The sequence below is a fragment of the Lutjanus erythropterus genome, chromosome 10 (assembly GCF_056507025.1).
Source record: "Lutjanus erythropterus isolate fLutEry1 chromosome 10, fLutEry1.hap2, whole genome shotgun sequence".
Taxonomy (NCBI): domain Eukaryota; kingdom Metazoa; phylum Chordata; class Actinopteri; order Lutjaniformes; family Lutjanidae; genus Lutjanus; species Lutjanus erythropterus.
In genome coordinates this window covers 7,909,590-7,928,640 of record NC_139326.1, presented here as the reverse complement: position 1 = coordinate 7,928,640, position 19,051 = coordinate 7,909,590, and positions in this window count along the sequence as shown.

Sequence of the window (19,051 nt, the reverse complement as noted above, 5' to 3'; positions counted from 1 at the left end):
ATACAATCCATCTACCAGCACCTCTAAAGCACATAATTATATACTATATTTATGGACTCCCAGAAGGGATCGAAGTTGTAGATTTGACTTGCCAGGTGTGGAAGACCACTGAAAGATTTAGATTTAAAGCATGCAGAAAGTCGGGCGGGCAACCTGGTGCGTTTTGGGCCTACTGCAGACAGGCAATCCCTGCGCTGGAGAAATCTCCAGAAGTCTTTTCTCTGCAGATTGTAGAACGTTGCACTTTCATGTGTGTTTGTGTGAAAGAGTCTAAAAGTGACTATCAGAACAGGAACCAGTGAGTTGTAGGACATGCCCACTCCATACTTGTCAGTGTGGCTGTGTCCTTATCACCCTGCTATACCTGGATCCCCCTTTGGTCTCGTGTACAAACGGCCTGTAATGATAAAAATCGATCTTATCTTATCTTGCAGCTTATTAACAAACAGGTTCTTCTTCAGTGTGGGCTGCTGCTCTCACTGTTCTCCGCCACCTAAAGGGAGAATTACATAAGAATCCTCCGCTCAATTGTCAGCTCCATCCCCCGTCCACATACAACAAACACACACACACGCACACACACATATACACACACACACAAAATACTGTAGCTGATAACCTACCAAGCCTCTTGCCATCTCTATAACAACTGACCTCCCTGCTTTGGTTGCCGTGGTGAGATGATTGAGGAGGTTTCACTGCATGAAGAACGTGAGCTGCTATGGTTTCCTATCAGAAGCTGTGAAGGAAATTATCATCTATAAATTATAGTCTTCAAATGTTTTCTAGGAAAGCCTATTGATTTAACCATGTGAATGCAGTCTCTTTCACAGAGAGAAATAAATTTCTATTACATTTGTAGTTATTTAGAGATGTAGGCCCTCTGTGTGTCAGTGTGCTATGTTAATTTTTACCCTGCACACTGTCCTGGATATATCACGATTACTCTCCAAGAAAACAAGGACAACCTGGAAAGCCCTTTTTGATCCAGTCTGTCACACTATAGCCTAGTAGGGTGAAAAAAAGAACAGATTGGACCTTCTCCATGCAAATGCAGTTTAAAAACCAGTAGCTCTGCACACATAAAGGCGCTTCTTTTAATATGTGCCCCCTTTCTTCACACCCACGACCATTGTGTATAAAATCCTGTTTTTCCTGAAAAGATTTCTCGTCGCAGCCGCAGACAATGTTCCCCCACACAAGCTGTCGTCTTTGTCATACCCCCCCCCTCCCCCCTCCCCTCCACTTCAGTCAGTAAAGCAGGATCTCTGGCAGTCGGCCCCGCGTGCGAATTCATGTGTTTCAGGGTACAGGTGGGGGGCTCGCCGGAGTCTGCCTACCTGTTCCCCTGTAAACTGGAGAGAGTGAGAGACTGAGAGGGGCGGGTAAATGAACAAATGTCAGGGTTAGTGGGGGGTTGCCGGGGCCACGGCTGTGGAAAATGCTTCCTCTCAGGGGTGTCTCCTGATAGGGAACGGTGAAGGGGAGTGAGGCATGCTGATAAAAACAACTCACTAACAATTATGCTCACCTAAAATAGCCCTTACTTAAGTATATAGCATGCTTGCCAGTTAATTGTACACAAAAACAAAGACTTCACAAAAGACCTCCTGCAGCCAATGTATTTTCTTGTATTTTGGCATGATAATTAAGTGTGACAGCTATGAATGCAAAGTTGGCAGATATTATAGTGGCCTGTCTAACTCTACATACTGATTATGATTGTTTGTATTCCAAAAGTTATACTGAACTATAAAATTAGAAAAGTGCAGTATGGTGCAAAGAATTACATTGAATAATGAACAAATAATTAAAAGTGCTGTGAGAGAAATTGTGTATAATGAAATGAAGTGCACTCAAATGCCAGAAATACACCAGCAATCTCCAGTGATTTTGTAAATATACTGAAAAGTATGTCCATCATTGCTACCACAGCTTGATGCAGGGTTGCAGCAGTATAACGTTTCACAGTATAACATGGTAAGAAAATGCACAGCTATAGCACCATCTATATTTGCTTATCTACAGTGTTGAATTCTAAGGTATTAGTGTTATTTAAAAAATATTGAATTCTACCACGTCAGCATTATTTATAACTAGGATGTATTATTTTGTGAAATAACTTTTGTTCAATCAACAAACTGTTTTCATTCAAGGTAATTGTCACTATAGATTAAACGGTATAGAAATGCCACATTCCGATTATCATGGCATTGTTAAAATGTTCAGTACACACACTGAAAACATTTCACCAACTTTTATTTTGAAAACATCTCAATTTAAAATGGCATCATGCATTTTGCAATGTCACTGTTTTCACTGGCACAGAACAAACCCACATTAATGCTGCACCTTCGTCTGGGAGACTGTCACTAACTTTTATTGATGCTGGACAGTCAGTTTTCAAAGCACGGTAATCAAACAAGGTTTTAACGATAATTGCAATTTAAAATGGTAATACTGTCGTTTGGAATTTTATTGTGGTTTATCTTGAAAGCTTTTAATAATAATATTTGTGTAATGTCAGCTATCAGGGAGTGCCGTCATAGCTGCATGGTTACAGGAGATGACATGTAACCGCAACTAGAGCTGCAACAATTAGCTGCTCCGAAGACATTGACTCTCCAATTATTTTCTTAATTAATTAATTGTGTCACTCATCTTTCAAGCAAAACATTTGCTGGTTCCAGCTTCTTAAATATGAGAAGAGTCTTTAGGTTCTTGGAAATTATGATGCAAGAATTTTTCACTGTCTTTGACATTTTATTGACGCAGTGATTATTTGATCAATCGTGAAAATAGTCAGGGCACCCCAGTGCCTCACTTGGTACTGTGTGTCCCATGTTTAGAGTCCTCAGTAGTGGCTATAGGTTTGATACCAGCATGTGGCTTTTTGCTGCATCTCCCATTTTCTGTCTATCTAGAACTGTCCTGTCAAATAAAGGCAAAAAATCTTTAAAAAATAATGAAAATAGTCAGCAGATTAATTGATAATTGATACCATTTTTAGTCACAGCCACAGTGACCACAGTGTTCCTGGTTCAGATCCACTTGGGGATCTTTGTTGCATCTCATGGCCCTCTCTTCCTCCCCAGAAAAAACATATCTTTAAAGACCATATACTGCGAAAACATGATATTTTCTGAGACGATTATTGTACTGTGAAAATCCCACACCATTGCAAACCTGCTTAATAATGGAGGTTTGTCAGTTATCTGTAGATGACTGTAAATAGAAATTGGAGAAATTTGGAGAGTAAAATGGAAGAAAAAATTGAGAGATTGGCTCTGCTGTATGAATATTAAAAAATAATTGTTCCCATTTTTGTGAGAGTATTTTTGAGCACTTGACAATTACAAAAAATGTCCATTCTGTGCAGATTATAGCCTGTGTCTCTTCCTAACCAAGCAACTGACTGCATGGGATTTAATGACAGCGTTCCTAATATGCTCAGAAGATAATGCTTTTCATAATGGCAAGCGAAAAAGCCACCATCAACACAATGCGTTCAGCAGAAGCCAATATTTTATCTGTTACACTTGAATAATTTGTGTACGATTGCTGCATTTTCCTCTGAATTGTTCTCTGGATTTGTTCAACTTGTTCTTATTGATATGCTGTAGGACTAACAACCATAAAATCTACTAAGACCTCTGATCTGTACTATTGACCATTATCATAGCCAAGAGGTTTGTTACAATGTGGTATTTTTATGCTACAGTTGGTGAGAAACCTGTTTACATTCCAGGGTGCCGTATAGTTCACTTCTCTCCGCAGCTCAGTCGGATTCCAAAGCACTGTATAGATTTCTTTCAGCTGATGAAATTAAAAAGACAGCAGTGTGTGTGTGGTGTGCCTTCCAGCAACGCGATTTGCCTGTGAGTTCACGATACGGGTTGAGAGGGGAGTTCCTTTGGGGGGGATTAAATAGCTCCCTCTCTTCCTTCCCTCCTCCCCTGCCCTCCATACTTGCAGAACACAAACAGCTTGCAGGGCTGTACACTACTTGTACAACATGTTTGCCACAGTGCTGCTCACAGGTAACAATAAGCCAAGGTCAAAGGTTAAGAGGGATTGTGGAGCTCAGATTCTTGTGTGTTCCTCTGGCAAACATTGTGCGCACAGGCACAGGAATCGGTGCCCGTAGTATCGCTGGGAGAAAGAAAGAGCGAGAGACAGGGAGAGCGAATTGGCTCGGAAGAGAGGGGGTATCAAAATGAACAAGACCAGGGCCGGTTTCACCAACATATGTTGGACTGGTCTATAAGGTTAGGACAGTCTTACTGTTGCTCTTAGAATAGGCCAATACCAGTTAGACAGCTGCACTAAAATAGACCGATGTTAAGCTTAAAAAGAGCTAAGAGTTGAATTTTAATTAAATAATCACTCCTACTGAGTCCGTCCTCTCCAAACAAATGACAGCATTAAAATGTTTATGCGACCTTGTTATGTAAAGTGTTTCATTTCAACATGAGTTCTTGTAAGTGTAAGTAGGCGTATGTGTGTTTTAACCACAAAGGTAATCTTTCCCTAACCTAAACTTAGCCAAACTAATTTTTATGATTTGTTAGTCAGGGCCATAGCCAGGATTTTAGTGAGGTCATGAGTCCTAGCCTCACCAGGAGGGTTTTGGGGGCCACTCAGAATGTCAGAGCAGAGAATTGAACCTGTGTGCAAAAATCTGGCCATATCATATCATTTGGAAGCATATAGGTTTATAATTCCTGGGGTCACGCCCAGTCTTGCTTTGAGAGGTAGGCCGGAGCGCCCCTCCTTATCATCACCAGTCTGTATTGTTCTGAAATGATCTAAAACTACCTGAGTTGTATGCATGCAGGTTATAGAGCTCCACCACGGAGTGAATAGAAGAGACAGGACTGAACTCTACATGGCTTTGTGCACAACTTGTCACATCTATGTCACATAAAGTAAAGAGTTGTGCGAGCTGAGCTGTTCAGGTCTGCTGGCAAGATGAAACCAAGCTTTGTTCACAACAAACCATACAATAAGTAATTTTAGCAATTTCTCACTTCAAATTAATATTCTAAGAAATATATATATTATAAAATTAAAATAGACCAAGAAAAAATACCCAAGGACATGACCTCTTTGTCCTCAATAGTAGCTATACTGCTGCTAGTAAGAGTTAGCTAAAATCAGGGATGAAAGAAGTATTCAGCTTTTTTACTCAAGTGAAAGTAGCATTATCACAATGTCAAAATACTGCATTATGAGCTCCGCATGTAAAATATTACTTATGTAAAAGTAAGTAAGTAAAAAGTAAATTATTGTGCAGCAGGGTTTCCCACTTTTCGAGTTAGTGTTACATACAGAAAGAGATTATCAGAAGGGAGATAACACCTTTATATAGTGTCTTTTAATCAGATTTTAATAGTTGATCATGTGTTTTATTTTAAAAATCTTAATCTGAAAAGTAACTGGGTACGAATAGGTAAAAATAAATGTAGTGTAGTGGAAGTACAAAGTGTCAGAAACCAAAAATATTCTACCTGAAGTCGTCCATCTCTTTACCAAAGGGGCAGCAGATCAGAAAATGTGTTGTTTTTTCCAAATTATGGAATGAAGATTTTGGTCTCAAGTAACAATCAGTGTCACTGGCTGACAAGTAAAGACAAAGAGAGCTGAACTTGGAAATAAATTTAAATGTATATGTATCATGGTAAAATGCCCTGTTAATTGTACGATTTTCTTGTTTTTTTAATAGGAAAGAGTTTTATTTCACCCACATACAGAAAGATATTCGAAAACTACACAGTTTTGAGCCAACGATGAACTCTGACTGTTGGTTCGATTTAAGCCATAGTGTAAGTCTATCTTTGTGAAACCAGATCCCTGCCTCCGTCAGGCTCTTTGAATGGGAAGGAGATTATCCATTTAATCTCTTAATCATGCACACTGTATCCATAGTTGGTCCTGTGCCTAAAACCTCTGTCCTGATCAGATGTATCATAGCCACCTTTTGCGATGATCCCCTCTAACCCACAGACTAATTCAGGTTAGCGCTGATGCCTTTACACATGTTCCTTTCCAGCTGTCAGTGTATTATACCCCTGATGCCCTGTTAAAATGAAACCCAGACCAATGGTGCATAAAATCGAATGTGGAAATATGTAGATTTTAAAGTACAGCTTTTTAAAATCCCCCATTCCCACAAATGTATTCAGAATAAAGGCAGATGTTTCATAACATCAGGTTACTGTACATTTTACACAGTATATGTTCCCCAAAAGTAGGAATTAATAATGAAGATGCTTTTTGGCCTGAAATTGCTATTCAAACAATTATGTACTTAGTTTCTTCCAACAAATGCATTCCACATTATTGTTTTGCCTCATAGCAAAGCACCCAAAAGACTAAAACCTTTCATTTCAGCAAAGGCCGCTATTGGTCACCGTCAATAAAAGCATAAAAGCATTTATTTCCCACGTTTGTCAAATTAACAGCATACTCCATCTCCCATAGGACTTGTAAGGTTCATTAACCTTTCTGTGAAGTGGGACAGGTTTCCAGCAGTTACCATAACCTCTGTCTCGCTCCTACCTCAATTATAATAGAAGAATTAAACATCCAGCGATTCAAAACAGTAATGCTGCCTCTTAAATCCCTTTGTACCAGCTCTCAGTTGTTAATGACTAAAGACACTGAATGAACTATAGAGTTATCAACAGATATAACCGCGGACAGAAGCATATCAAATGGCTACTCTTAACAGCAGGGACTACGCATGTACGGTTTGGCCAGATTTTACTGTTTCTAACATTATTATTCAGTTTTTAAATGGTAGCTTGCCTTTGTTTTCTGTGAATTGCAGTTTTGGATTAATGCTACATGAAACACTTACTATTAAATTGGAAAATGGTGCCACATCTATGTGGAAACACTTGTAGCTGTTTACTTGTTTATTAATTATTGCAAATTTCAGGATATTTCACCAAAATGTTCCTGTCTAGTTGGCCCACCGTCCCTCCAAAGTCAAAAGAATTCATAGTCTGACCTTGAACTAATTAAGTGGTCAATTACACGCCTGTTGATCTCTTTTAATTTCTTAATAATTAGATTAATTGTGTGGGCAAAGAGTTCGTTCTCTTGTCCACCTACTCCTACTCCTCCTTCATCCTCCACCTCTTCCTCTCACTTCTTTTTCTCCTCCACCTCTATTCCCAGGCCCACAAGGTTTCCACTCTCATTTATTTTGTGTCACCGTTCAACACTTCAAAAAACTATTTTAATTCTATGCCGCTGACTGTTTTAATAAGCTTAATCTTCCTCTTCTCACCCACCCCCTTACATCTCCCCCATTCTCTCATGTATTAATCAAAATCCAGCACGTGCCTGGATGTATTTGTAGGCATACAGCTCTATTATAGCCCATCAATTTACTATCTCCATGGATTTATGGTCTTACCGCCGGAAACTGCTGTAGCCATGGAGCAGCGAGGCCTCCGTGTTTGTGTGTGTGTGTGTGTATCTTCTGATGCTACTTGTAGGCAAGCTCAGGCTGGGATTTTCCAGTGCCACCCCCGTCAGTGGGAAGCCCTATATGGGGACATGTCAGCGCCTTGTTTGCTTGTTGTGCTGATGAAGCTGGGGGTGGGGCGAGTGGGCAGCCTTGTTCAGGTTCCAGGATTCCCTTCAAATGAGTCAGCCAGCCCCCACTCAAACTGACTGTTACCTTGGGAACTCATGCTTGGGCTTCCCTCAACAGTACTTAAGTACAGACTCATCAGCACCCATACTCACGAACACACACACACACACACGCACACACAGGAGCAGTGAGGGCTCGGGAGCAGCAGCACCCAGGTTGGATAAAATTATCTCATTAAAAGACTCTCGCTTGGGCCTGTGCTCTGCCCTGTTAGGCCCAATCTGCTCCGTGAGAACGAGATGACCAACCCAGCACGGCCACTTTATTGAGGCGAATTTGTAATGTATGCAAATTAAGACTGAATAGATGATAATGAGTTTGGGTGGCTAGTTTCTTAAGTCAGTGGTTTGAGTAATAGTATGCTTCCCTGCTAATGAGCCCAGCCAACGTAGAGTAGGTCTGGTCGATCACAGTGTGTCGGGTGATGTCAGTGATGTCTGGAGTTCACTTAATAACTGGACTGTTTGTGTTTCCAACTCAGTTCATTACCAAAGCCAAATGAGTTTCTTTACTAAAGCCATTAGTCTAGCAGGCTATTGTTAAGTGGGTTAATTTGTCGATGCACTGAAGCAGATCATGGGTGACTCCCCCACTGGCTCTCACCCTGTCCTGCTGAGGCCAATCCATCCCGCTCAGCTGATCACCATTAGGTTGCTCCGCCAACCAGTCACCCCAGACTCAAGCCCATTAGGCTCACACAGGCTCATTTACCGTTAGTGGAGCCTCCAGAAAAAAAGTGATTATCGGGGTTGTGTTTGATTTAATAGGGGTCAATATAATATGTTTTATTTTTATTTGTTTAACCTTTATTTGCGATTAAAAATCCGTTGGCCAAGACAGGCAGCTGCACAAAATGAGAACAAGTGATTTAAGCGGATACAAAACAAAACAGTGTTACAGTACATGGACAAACCGTGCATCCAACAATATCAGTTTAAGCATTGATACCCCAAGAATTCTGTCACCAGATCTTTTAAAATGTATTGAACAGGTCTTGCAGGTAAAATATCTCAGCCTTATAGTTGATCCCCACCTAGAATTTAAAAATGTTAAAATGATGAAAAGAAAACTTTAATATATTTACACTTATTAGAGATAGTCTACAATTTCATGCTGCAAATAGTTTCATGCATTTCATAGTCCGCTTTGTACTGGGCAAAAAAACTTTTGTCCTTGAACATGTCAAATGAACATGCAGTGCTCACAGGTATTTATTGGCTCCAGCTCCGAACAGCAGTGATGGCAACATCACAGACATGCTAATTTTCACTCTTTTTCAGCAGAAGTAATGAAGGCTTCTCGCTGCTGTTGGTAACTTCCATTACTTTTTCTTTTTTTGCTCCCTTTTCATACAAAATTTGCACCCACTTTAATGTGTGTTTTAAGGATGCACTCATCTTTAATCAAGCATGTGAACAGTAGATAAACATTTTATTTCCTATAAATTCATCACACCTGTTATTTTGTTATCTTAAAAACCTTTTATTATGAAGCTGCAAAATTGGGAAATGTTGCATTTTCATCGGCAGTAACTTAATATGACTCCTATCCGGTTGAAAGTGAACATGAAACAATAGGATAAGGCAGTTACCTGAAAGAGCAAATTGTGATGCAGGAGACTTTAAACCAGAAAGATTCAGCTAGAAGCTACAAAACTCCTGAGAACTGAACACACAGACACTTTGATGCACAAATAAGAAAAACAGAAACTTTTCCACTGCCAGTGGAAAAAGAGTCAGTCACTTGTTTTTAGTGGGTTTAGCCACGTTTAGAAAAAACAGTGTATACATGCTATTTTTGGTATAAAACAGGATATATACAGTCGAGCAGTTAAATTTTTGGACAGGAAGACGATCAGATCACATCATTGCATGTTCTTACAAAATTAAGTATGTTAAGTTGTCATAATCTTATTAAATTTCTTAATGTTAAACTCATCTATAAATGCCTTCTTAATCAGGCTCTTAAGGTGCTCAGTATCAGCATCCAGTGGGAACTGTATGGTGCACCTTACATAAATCCTTTTCTGGACAAACAGTCTTTTCTGTTCAGGGGATCAACATGCAGAATTCCTTACATACAGAAGACAAACTGGCATCTGATTTGAGTCATTTTAAGCTCAAACTGTTGAAGACAGATCAGTAATATAGTCATGAATAATCTGGTGCTGCTAGGGCAGGGCATCTTATCAAGGAGTAAAGCTCACGGTGGTGAGTCACAGCTTTATACTTTGTGATGAAAAATGTAGCTGTTTATTTTGATGATTAAAAAAAACATGAAAAAATCTGTGAGAAAATTGGAATTGAGCCAGTATAGTATTATTTATTTTATGTGCTCACTGATTTTCCTTATTTTGATGAAGATTGGGAGTGGAGGGAGTGACTGCATCGCCATTTGTACTTTGCAAAACATGAATACAAAAATAAAACATACCTTGCACATGCTGTAACTGCCATACACCTCTACCAACTGCTCAACCGAGAAGTAAAGGTTACCTGCTGTAAAATAAAGGCTGGCATTACTCCCAGTTCATGCAGCACTGGGCTTTGCCAAGGTCTGTTTGTTTGCCATCTTGTTCTATCTGAGAAGAAGAGGTAGACTGTGACCTGCATGGGCCACACACCAGCTTCCAAAGAACACCAGAGAGCTTCCACCAGAGGAATATGGTATAACTTGAGTCTGAGGTGCAGTTGAAGGTGAAGCCATATGTTAGCTGAGCTCCGGTGCCGCTCTTCTACACCTGCTTCAGTCTCTTCACATTCCCCAGTTATAGAAACATATATACGTGACTGATGCTCCTCTTCTCAGTGAATTTCACAGAGGTGAACTGTGGGTCATTGTGTATGGTAATAGAAACCATTGAGGAAAAAGCAACTCTAGGAAGTCTGTGACCATGAAGGTTGTGGTACACTCCACAGAGTTACCACCACAGGAGGCATTGGTGGTGTGCCTCACCACACACCTCCCTGTTGTGTGGGAATGCAGTTCCATGCTGTAGCATTGGGATGTCTATACCACACCAAAACAGTTTGTTCAACTTTATGATACCAAAGTCACCCTTGTCGGCACGACAAGGATACGTGCTCGATGACAGCTCACATTAATGATGCAGATTGAGTGGGCTACGCAGAGTTGACTCCAGCAGACAGATGAACCTGACAGAAGTTGATGAGCTCTTTTGAGATCTTTGAGGGCCACTTGGTAAAGATGGACCAAAACACAGCGACCACAGCGAGTCTTGCTGAAAGACCATTGTTGGAAAGAAACACTAACTCTCAGAGAACAGAGGATCTAAATATTGATTCTGTCCAAGCCTGAATTTCTTGATGGATGAAGACATTCTCAGCCCTGAATAATCTGGAGGGTGAAGAAGCCTTAGGCTGTAGTCTAATGTCGCTAATGTTTTTTTTTTAATTTTAGTTGCCTCTATACAAATGGCTTTATTTATTAGCAGTTATCAAATAACACAGTAACTAGTGGAACTAGTGTTTTTTTGAAACATGGTATGATGTAGTAACCAGTTTTGCAACCTGACTTGCCTCAGCGATCATTTTTCATACAAGCACCATGCCCTAAGAAACTACTGAGTTTTTTCCACCTTGCTCTCAAACTTATGACAAACTACACAATACATTGTTGGAGTTTTGCCCACATCTTCTAATGCTTCCCAACTGAACTCTTGTTTCCAGGATAACTGGAGCTGGAACTGGTTTGCATTTCAGCTCAAAATATTTGCCTTTTTATTTGCACATGCCCAATCGATACTGCGCATATGGAACTTTCGACAGAGATGAGAAGGAAGCGAGATGGTTCACTCCATAGCTACTTCCATAATCAGCTCCAGAAAAAAATGATGTGTTTAATTCTTTGTTACCACTTGCCTTATCGGGCAAGTGAGTTGCAAGAGTTATTAGCATTTTGCTTATCCAGCCAACTGGGCAATCCTTATTGTTTAGTCCTGCAACTGCTGCAGCCTACATGTGTGAATGCAGCCTTACTAACCAGCAATGACTCTGAGTAGTCTGTCTTCTGCCTGATGTGGCCAGCAGGCTGCAAGTGCAAAACGCAGGAGCTGCAGGAGTGTAAATGTAGTGGTAGAATCCCAATGTCTGGTTTCTTCCTGGTCAGTAAATCTGGGCAAATGCATCAGCTTACTTAATTATGTGTGCTTCCAGCCTCTTCTGAAGGTCAGCAGAGATTTGTCCTGAGGTTTTAGGAGTGGTGGCACGTGTGGTACTCTACCTGGATGACCATGTACATGTCAGGCTGAAGGATGTGGCTTTTGTCAGTAAATTTTGCATACTATGTTAGTAAACACAAAAGTCAGGTTATCTCTCTGGTATTTTTTCGTTCCTCATACCACAGAACCTTGTCTTCTGGTTATTTTAAATTCATAAGTGGCAGATTACAGTGAAACCTTCCACTTCTAGCTTTCTCAAGATAACCATGTCCCCTAGTTGAGCAGTCATGTGAATTCTCTCTCCCACTTTGGAAAAGAGAAACTGTGTTTAACCTGTAAACGGTGAGGTTCCTTGTGAGACACAGACTTTTAATTCACAATAACCCTGCAAATGAATGGGCTGATTACTGAGGCGAAGATGAGGAGGCAGTCATAAGCACTTGGCTTGAGTGGAATAGGCAGAGGGGGGGAGGGAGGGAGGGGTGGCTGTGGCGGTACAAGTCCAGCCTCAGAAATAGAGCTGTGAACACCATCTGTCATGCTCTCTCTCCCCGTCTGTTAGCCTGACTGCAAGTAAAAGGGAGAATGATGCTCTCAGAACTGCATTAGAAGGACGTGGGTGCTGATTGTCGTAGGTGTGGGTTTACAGGGTGTGCAAGGGAGGGGGAGGGAAGCGGTGGATATACAAGGAGGTGCATGAGTAACCGACAAAGGGAAGCACTCACCCACACACAGAAGGAGAAGGGTTGTTGGGCAAGTGGGTATTCCTGGTGAAACCGCACCCCTGCACCCACCCACCACCTCCTCACGGACTCCTACCTATTGGCTCTTGTCAGAGGATTCCTAGCGGAAGTTATGTAGACGCATTATACAAACACACCGCTCATCTTGTCCTCTATGGCCCAGATGAGTTAACAATTCCTGTATAACATTAAGCCTCATTTGTTGAGCAAGTTTACCATGATACCTAAAGCACCTGTTTAAGTTTTAGACTCCTGGGACGTGCATCAGCGTCCCTTCGGTAGTCATTTTCAAGAATTTCATGATGAATAATATTGCTATCGACTCCAAACTAATTCAGATTCATTGTGTGGATTATGATAAATTAGTTGGTCTGGAACAGAGAGCTGGAGTTGTTGCGCTGAATATTAGTGGTTGGAGTGTCAGGCTATTACGTGACCCACAGAAAAAGCTTTGCTGCATTGCTTTTTCCAGATTTTCAGAATTATTCATTGCTCATAACGTGTAGGTTGTTCGGGATCCTTTCTGCTTTTGTCTGAGTCAGAGTGTGAAATGGAGTCAGTAAAACATGAAGGCAAGCTGGGCCACGATGAACAACGGGGAGAGGCAGGATGAAGTGTCCGCAACACCACAGCTGGACTAATATTAGTTAGATCTGGTATCTAAGGAGGTTACTGACTCCTACATTTGAACTGAGACAAAATGAAGAAATCGTGCAAAGTGAAAATTGTTTGTGTAACATATAGGAATAAGCGTTGGAGGATATATTTAATCATTTCTTGCAGTGGCAGACCGTCGGGGCCTTCTAGCTTTCTCTGAAGGCCTAACAAATTAAATAATTAGGAAATAACAATGTATAAATAAGTAATATTTCACTGTTTTGCTGTTAATCTTAATACCAATTTTTATGATTGCTTCCTTCTCTTATACTTCTCTCGATACTTTAATCGGATGATTTTATCAGCCTGATATTAGTCTCTCATAGGTTTGTCAGTCTTGATTGATATTCACGTGTATGTGCGAATTTGAAAACTTTTTTTTTTAAGTGAACATAATACAGATTGTTTTTATTTATTAAAGCTACTACAAGGAACTTTCATATTGTATTGATTTTGGAGACCCCTGTGGACCAAAACAGTAGTGTTTCCACCATCATAACCATAAAATATAACGTGAAAAATAAAATTATCAGAATAAAAATATCGTCTTTTACAACTCACTATTTACCTTCATTATTGCAATCAGCACCAAAAATCCAGTATCGGCCAGACTCTACTAGCAACAGTAATATTTGGGGTTCAGCATAATTTTTTTTAATCTACTTGCCCTTGTACAAATTATTATTTATTACCAATTTTTTATTTATTATTATTTCTAACATGTCCGTTACTAAATATATTCAGTTTAATATGATAGTAAATAGTGAAAAGAGTGAGAGGCTGAAAACAGTTTAGTTACCAGATTTACAAGCCCCTGTGGCATTTAACTTGGGTAAGTGGGCAGTCCTTATTGTTGAGCCCTGATGTGGTTTCTTTGTTCTTTTCTTCTCAAAAAAAAAACTGAAAGTGGGCATTTAAACACTACAACAATAATTGTTTTTTTATTCACACAACATGAATCAGTCTTGAAGGTCTAACCCACGGTACACCGCTGAATTCTTCATATGGTAATTTTTATATCTAAATCCAGAATGCTGTTTCCAGTGATCAGATCAGATCAGATCAGCTATACAACAGCTTGTAGTAACGCTTGTCTTTTTTTCATGGCCCATTTACCAGAGCACATGTTTCCTGTTGCGGAGTCATGATCTCAGACCCTCCATTTGAAAGGTGGAGTCCCTACTCACTACACCCCCCTGCTGCCACAAATACATCAGTAGATATCTGGACGGTCTCCAGCAATGTCAACACAGTACAACAAATATTTAGCTGATCGATGATACCCCCTAACTAGATTAACAACTGTGTGGTGACATTTTGTAGACAACTCATTGCTTCAGTTAGTTTGAATAACAATCAGCCAACCATAAATCTGTCACTGCTAGATTTTCCAATGGTATTGTTCGTATTTACTTTTCCTTTTGAGAGTGAATTGACAGCTGAGACAAAGCATTATACCGAGTCAGGCCTCCCCTGATTCAGTTGCCATAATTTCTCTCCCACTCCTGTTTCAGTTCTTAGTCTCCCATATCAAAAGTAATGCTCTCCTCTTTTAAAGATTGTCACACCTTCATACTTTAGCGTATGTTGTTCTCTTCTCTTAAGTATGTAAAATAGTAAACAGCCATTTTGACGCTTTCAGTTTTTATCTCTCTGTCAGCTTCTGCCTCTCCCACACTCCTCGCTGTGTGATTCACCATCACAGCTACAAGAATGGGTATTCCCCTAGCATGAGGATGCAACACGTAGTCACATTTTGCTCGACTTAATAACTCTCACATTAACTCTATCCAGGTAATTTGTGCCATTCTCTGTTTGTTTTATTAGTGTTTGAATACAAAAGGTTTGGTTTGTCCTTCAACTAAATAAAGACAGCTAGACTCCTGATTTATGTTAAGTATATATACTATATATAGTATATTAATTATATAATATATATACTATATTAAAGGATTGGTATGTTTCTTAAAGAGCTGTCATGAGCTGTTATGATCACTAAACCTCTATGCTGTTACCAAGACTGTTATGAATAATGACAGTTTGTAAGGGTTAAAAGTTCGGTGGCATGAATTATTCAAAGTCTTTGTCATCCATTCATAGCAGTTAGTGGTGATTTATTTTTTATTCAGATCAACGCGTTGCACAAACTGTTTTTGTCACTGCAGCAGAGCTTTAAACTGCTGCTCAGTCTTATTATATATGAATGTATATAACCTTTATACCTGCCACACAAGATGAGTTTAGAGCAAACATGCAACTCTTGTAAGTTAGTAAATATGAAATAAATATAAATCAATAAAAATAGATATTAAACACGTGTGTAAACACGCCAAAATATGTAATATGACCACAAACATTAAGTGGCATTATATATAAGTTCAGCTCCATGACTGATTGAGTATTTAAGAAATGATGACGTTTGATGCTCATGAACATGTGAATTTGAGATGTGGGGCCTAGATGAGAAAATATTTAGAAACACTGATGATGTGTTCCTTAGTAACTGCATAGATAATGAAGCAGTTCCTAGTCTTTTTCAACTTTCAGCTGTTGAAATGACATAACTTGCAAATTTCCAACAGTTGAAACACTGACACAGCAGCCGTGAGTACTCTGCCGGGCACGTTTTTATTAGTATTCTGCTACAGATTGAACAAATTGCTCACAGAGAAAACGAGAGTGGATCTATATTAGCTGTTTTTTAACAAGAAAAAAGCTATGCAGTATGCTTATGCAGTATGGTAGTATGCAGTATGCACATACTGTACAATTACAGCCGTTCGAGCTACAGTTTTCTCTGACATCTGCCTTATGTAATGTAACTTTTATCCTCAGCTTGAGGCCAGCACAGATAATCCAAAAATAAAACAGTTTGCAGTAGGTCAGAATATGTATGTATCGTGCTGCAAAAGAGTTACACCGTTTATTATCCCTGCTAGGCGTGTTTTTATGACTCCACACTGGTGACAGCCGTGGCCACAGGCATGTTTTCAGGTCATCACACTCTTGTAACGTGATATCTCAGAAACGCCTTGTGGGAATTTCTTCAAACTTGACACAGATGACCACTTGGACTGGAAGGAAATATTCTTTCCCTTGTTTTCCTTATTATTAAAATACAAAGGGGCCTTAATTGCCTTGTTAACTTGTCATGAAAGACACTTTAGTCAAACATGACAGAGAAACAAAATAAAACTCACTAAAACAGTCTTGGTTAGTCTTTTCACTGCCCCAGTAATCACTAACTCTGGTCTGAATTAAATAATTCCTTAATTCATCGAGTTAGATGTGAAAATATTCTAGCTCTCTGTGGCTCAGTGGATGTGTACTGTGCCGCTGAATTAGAGTCTGTTGCTGAGTAGTGGCTCATTTTTTGAAGGCAAACTATTAAGTTGGCTAAATAAAATGACAAAAATTCCCCAAAGACCCGAACGATATATAGCTGATATAGTCATCCCTTAGATTTTCATCCAAACCCTTTATTACATATTTATTACGTAGTCATTAAAACACATTTTACTTTGTACCTTTCTCGTGACATCCCTCGCGTTCATCTTTTGGGATGTGTCTGTTCTCACCAGACATGGTATCAATGTTAAGCTAGCGTATAGAGGGTATTCTTTACTGTTCTTGCTTTTATTGGGGAGCTTTACAGAGTCTGTGGTGTGGAGTCTCAATGCTTTTGACTTTTCTAACCCTGAGCTCAAAGTATCATCCTAGCTGAGTATATCATTGATCCAAGATTAACTTCATCAATGCACTGTGTGGCTTTTGATTCCCCCTAACAAAGCTGCGATGGATTTTACTGTATGAAAAACTTTCTGTGGTGCAAACAGCCATAACATCTACCGTCCACGCAGCAAAACTGGAGCTGAAACAATCTGAATGAGAGAAATGAGTGAGTGTGTGCTCACCAGCTGGGTACAACAGAAATTATGTGAGCTTTGTAATCATATTATATCTCTAATATGTCACATCATCATTCCCAGATTTTGCATGGGTGGGGTTAACAAGAAAATCATTCAGCAGAGTTGAGAGGCATTAGGTTAATTAAATTAGTGTGAGGGTCAGAATCACTGGAGTCATCATTTATATTTTAAGTATTTCTACATGTCATTGTTGCATTTTATTTTTTGGCCACAAAAATGATTAATGGATTATGAACTACTACTACTATTTTGATAATTGATTAATTGGTTTGAGTAATTCAAAATCCTCTGATTCCAACTTCTGTAACATAAATATTCTTTATTCTACATTCTTTACTCTTTACTCCTTTATGCAGTAAACTGAACATCTTTGGGTTGTGGGCAAAACAAGACATTGGAGGACGTCACCTTGGGCCTTGCTAATCACTGATTAACATTTTTTACCACACTCAACCATTGTTCCCTACCTCCATAATCGTTAGCTGCAGCTCCACCACGAATTTATCAACACAACTTAACATTTATCATAAACTTTGCAAGCATTTCTAATGCTGTAAAAGCATTCACAAATACCATAATACACATATTAAAAACCATGTTCCGAGCTGAACCTTTCTTAATAAACACAATTAACACAGCAAGCGGCTGTCAATCATTCAGTGGTCAGAACTTTTCACGCTCTGTGCCCCGCCCCCACAGCAGGGTCCCTGAGGGAGGCCGCCCACCATGTGAGAATGTCCTGTAGATTAGTGTGAGCGAGTCCGTCACTCCCCAGTGAACATCAAGAGTCAGCGACCTCAGCACCGCCCCGCCGTGTCACAGCTACTGTGATACCAGCTCTGCTCTGGAACAGATAAACCACCATCACCAAATAACTGATTATTTTTAAGGTTTTGATATCCTGCGAATATTAATATGTTATTCTGTCTATAAGTTCAGCATGTGAGTGACTCGTCTTTTATTGTTTGGCTGAATTTTCAATATTGCATTCATTTGCTGTTGTTTTTACTCTATGTATGATAATGAAATTAAAAGGGCAGAGGGTGCCATGGAGAGTGAGCGAGAACCGAGCATTAAGATGTGGGAAAATGTTGCACGCTGAAATGTTGACTACCTGTTGCTATGGCAATGGGTTTGGATCCTGCAGGCTGCAGGACTCTTGCTATTTCTAAATAAAGCTTTTTTCTCACTGATCAGTGGATGAAGATACTCACAGTTGAAACTAATCTTCTGAATTTTACCAGTCTGTGTAAACACTTGTGCTCTAGTGTTCTGATGCTTACTGCTAAACCTCCTAAACAGCAGTTACAGGATTATAGATGAGATGATGCACAATAGAGGACACATGCTTTGCTTCTGCTACATGTTGTCATTGAAAGAGTCCAATATAAATGATAAATTAATATTTTCTATTAATAAATTATTACAGTGTATCTCACTCATTCTGACATAAATTTACAGACACAGAATTGTAACATTTAAACAGACACTGTGTAACCATGTTCAGCTCCAAATAGCATTTCATTAGCTGCCATATGACAGGAGCAGTATTTTACTTGTTTATGTAAAAAGTCACACTGTTATCATTCCAGTTTTCTTGTCCTTGCAAAAAAAATTAAATATCCTCGTCAAGAATGTAAACTAAACAATAACACTGCAGTTATTTTTAGATTACTAAAACAGGGGGATCAAGTTGTCATTCCAGCAATGTAATATTTTCATCTCTTTTAAGAAGAGATCATAATTGCTGAGTGCAAAATGTCTTAGCACTTTTCACAAGATGTACAAAATACCCTTGTGCGTTCAGAGTTGGTAGTTCGATATCCCTAATGAAAAATGCAGATTTCTATATTTCAACATTTTTTTATATATA